The following is a 4,469-nucleotide window of genomic DNA, read 5'->3' as shown; positions in this document are numbered from 1 at the left end:
ATCCCAAGATTGTTGTGAGGGTCCAATAAAATATCTGTAAAGTGCTTTGCAAACCTTAAGCCCCGTAGCAATGTTCTTGTTCTTGTTATTATTATACTTAGAAGAGCTTGAGAATTCTTGGCCATAGACTCTGCCCTTGACCTTGTCACCACTTCACTAACCCAGGAGAGAAGGAGGAGGAGGGGATTTCCCAGGACTACTATTGACTCTGGCAGTGAATATACAAATGTGACTACATTAGCAAATCTGTTTAGTGTTGTATAACTCTTGGCAGATTCTCCATTCGGGACTAATTAGAGCTGCTTGAAACAGAACTCTAGGAAAATCAGAAAAGGTCATTTTGGAAAAGGCATATGGAGCCCTTGATCTAGCATTCTCTTTCCAGGATGATCGTCATTCAAGGAGAAGAACTCAACCTTCAACAAGATTCCAGTAAGTGAACTGGGGGTTTCATCTCAAGGGTCTCCTCCCTTGCTCTATCTCTATCTGACTCTTTGGAGCCCTTTGCACCTGTACGATATCTCTGGAAGAATATTGATGTTAAAAGGATGAGACTTTGTTTAAAGGAAGTGCAAGGATACTGATAGCAGGTGGGTGGCACTGCAGTGGATAGAGTGCCATGACTGGAGTGAGGAAGACTCATCTTTTTGAGTTCACATCTGGTCTTAGACACTTACTAGCTGTGTGATCCTGGGCAAGTCACTTAACCCTGTTTGCCTGTTTTCTCATCTGTAAAATGAACCAAAGAAGGAAATGGCAAACTACTCCAACATCTCTGCCGAGAAAACCTCAGGAAGAGTCAGACACTACTGAATAACAACAGTCATTGTGTGCATTGTTTTTTTGCCTTTTCTTGCTATGACCTGAGAGGCATTGTGGTGCAGTAGATAGAAAGCCAGTCTTATAATCAGGAAGTTTATTTTGGTTTTAGAGGGGGGTGGGTCATGACTGAGAATGACCCAACAGTGAAAGGGATACTTGGGTTCAAGTAGAGCTTTCTCCTAATACAGCTTCTTGTCTTCCCTCTCTCTGGCTATGTGATGAGGGTAGAGGAGGGCCATATAATACATCACACCTGTGTACTCTGGTCCCCATACTGCTTACTGTTGGTGATACAGAAGAAGCTTAGACGCAAGCCATGACCTTACATAGCTTGCAACTCTGAAATGAAATAAAATGAATATGCCTAAAATAATTAAGTGCTAACCAATTGGCTTGGGCCATGGTACCATATGATCAGAACTCAGAGAAGGAATAGAACAGTGTAAGCTAGAATGGTCAGAGAAGGCTTTGAAGGATGGATAGGATTTATATCAGTTGAGAGCTGAAAGAAAAGCATTCCAGGCTAGTGGAGCAGGAACAAAGGAAGGTCTGAATGTGGCATATGTTGGGAGCAGGAGTCACTAGAAAGGCAGTAGGGCAGGTAAAGAAGACAGGTAAGGGCCAAGCCCATGATCAGATCCTTTTGATCTTGAAAGAATCTATCAGAGCTTGATCTACCTTTCTGAATATAATTAAGCTGGTCCTTGGACAACAGATATTCATTCCAATAGTAGACCCTCACTCTCTACTGGCATGGCCTTTGAAAACACAGGGTCACCTCCACATCATGATAATGCATCAGGGTATAAAATTAGTACAAGTGACATAAGATAAGAAAGAAAAAATAAATTGTTCAGAACTTATAGTCTAAGTGACCATACGGTAATATTTAGCACCATAACTAGGAATTCCATATGTGGGGCAAATTTGGGTGAATTGGGAGAATGGGAATAGGGTGGTGCTAATGGGGTAAGTATAAAGGTAGTTCAAGAAAATCCATTGCATTATAGTTAGCCAACTCTCTTGTCCTTCTTTCTGAATCCTGCTGATTCAGATTTGCAGATTGTCTAAGTAAAACTTCCCTTTCCCTGCTACCACAACCTGATTCCTCATCCTCATCCACTTTAGCCTTACCTTTCTGGGATCTTGATCCTCCTCTGTCCTCCCTTTCCTCTGTGCCCTCTGGAACCTCTTCCTATACTTTATTCCCCTCCACATTTTCTACACTCCAGTTGCATTGACCTACTTGCTACTCATTGACTACTTGCTGTTCATGGTCATCTCTCATTTCTGTAATGGCTGTCTCCCTTGCCTGGATTCTCTCCCTCCTCACCTGTACCTTTGTTTCCCTAGCTTCATGAAAGACTCAGTTCACATTCCTTCTGCAGGAGTTCTCCCCAGCTGCTAATGCCTTCCCTTCCCAGTTACTTTTCATCGATCTGTCTGTCATGAGTTATTTACCTTCTATCTACCCCAATAGATTATAAGCATCTTGAGCATTAGTAATAACAATAACTAACATTTACATGGTTATTATCTCAATTGACCCTCACAAAAACCCTAGGGGGTAGGTGCTATTATTGTTCCCATTTCACAAATAAAGAAACCAAGGTAAACAGAAGTTAAGTGACTTGCCCAGGGTCATATAACTTATAAGTATTTGAGGCAGGATTTGAACTCAGGTCTTCCTGACTCCAGGATCATTGCTCTATCCACTGTACTAGATAGCTGTCCCCCTTAATAAACACTTGATGACAGACTATCATGGACAAACTTTCCTTTGTCAGACCTCTTCCTCATTTGTTTATTCTACCTTCCTGAATCCAAGGAAATCTAGCACTGCCTGGTTTCCTTGATCACCCTCTCTAGAACACGTACACCTTCTCCTGTTCTGACACCAGATGAGAAAAAGGAGACACACTTCTTGCTTTTCAGGACTGCTTCCACTGGCACTTTGCAACCTCTCCTTTGTTTCCAGCTTTTTGCTATTATCAATAGTATTGCTAAGAGTTTTTTTTTTGTACAAATAAATTTATTTTTTTCTTGTCAACATCCTTCTTTGGGACCACTGGATCAAAGGCTATCCATATTTTTGTAATTCCTATTTTATAATTCCAGAGCCAATCAGGTTCGACTGAATTTGAAGCACTTGAATTTTTTTTTTATATTGTGTATATGAGTGGGCATGTGTGTCATGAGCTTTAACCTTTCATTGCTAATTAAATGCCCCTACTTAAAACTTCAATGTCAGCTAAGTGTGCAATGCCAAAGGATAAGTGCCCAAATATGCAGATCAAACTATCATGGCAGCAAAGATCTTATAGGATACAAGAAGCACTCAGGAACTGAGCAGAGGAGCTCCAGGTTCAGAACATGTCCAAACCACTGGAAGCATAAACTGTGCAGAGAAGTCCCTAGGTAAAAACTGAGTTGCATCTTAAGACTGTCTTTGTATTTCTAAGCCTAACACAGTACCTAACACTGTTGTTGTTCAGTCATTTTTCAGTTGTGTCCAACTCTTTGGGACCCCATTTGAGATTTTCTTGGCAGAGATATTGGAGTGATTCCCCATTCCTTCTCCAGTTCATTTTACAGATGTGGAAACTGAGACAAACAGGGTTAAGGGACTTATCCAAGGTCACATAGCCAGATCTGAACTCTGGAAGATGAGTCTTCTTGACTCCAGGCTAGGCATTCTATTCACTATGCCACCTAGCCACCCTACTTGACAAACAGTAGGTGCTTAATAAATTCCTATTGATTGATTAATTGACTTAATTAATTTAGAGCTGATTAATTTAGACCTGAAAGTGACCTGAGACATACACTAAATGTGACCACTGTAGATAGTAGGCAAGGTACCCACAAGTTTTGTCACTCTTCCCAACAAGGGTAAGGAGTGTAACGTATTCTAAGATGGCTGGACTGGGAATCAGCAGTCCTGAATTTCATTTCTAACTCTATTATTAACAAGAGTAACTTTTATAAAGGGCTTTGAGGTTTGCAAAGTTCTTTGCTCACAACAAACCCTTGAGGTAAATGGTGCAAATATTACCCATTTTACAGAAGAAGAAACTGTGTCTCAGAAAAGCTGAACAATTTGTCCCAGGTAATAAGTCTAAGTCTGGTTTCAAGTCTAATGCTCTTTTCGCCACATAATACTGGCTTTTCAATAAGGCTTATGATCTTAGCAAAGTTATTGAATCTCTTTTGTTTTCTTTCAATTCTCCCCTCTTTAAAAAATAACAGGTCTGGGCTATATGGTTTATAAGATCCCTTTTGATCTTTAAAGTTCTGACTCTAAGTATTGAAAGGTCTGCTTGCTTACAGAATTGGTTATAGAATCTCCTCTAGAGAGCTACGGATACAAATTAGATTCCCATTTCCTGGGATGAGCTGGGTATTGCCTACATAAAGGCAAAGGGATAGATATGATGACCTCTAAAGCAGGGGTTCTTTTTCTCAATTGATTGTATTTTTTTCCAAATACATGTAAAAACAATTTTTAACATTCATTTTTTATAAAATTTTGAGTTCCAAATGTTCTCCCCCCTCCCTAAAAAGGTAAGCAATTTGACATAGATTATGTATATCTAATCAGGTAAAATCTAATTCCATATTAGCCATGTTGTGAAAGAAAAACATTT

This window comes from Notamacropus eugenii, chromosome 5 (genome assembly GCF_028372415.1).
Source record: "Notamacropus eugenii isolate mMacEug1 chromosome 5, mMacEug1.pri_v2, whole genome shotgun sequence".
Classification (NCBI taxonomy): domain Eukaryota; kingdom Metazoa; phylum Chordata; class Mammalia; order Diprotodontia; family Macropodidae; genus Notamacropus; species Notamacropus eugenii.
Note: the sequence above shows the minus strand (reverse complement) of the source record.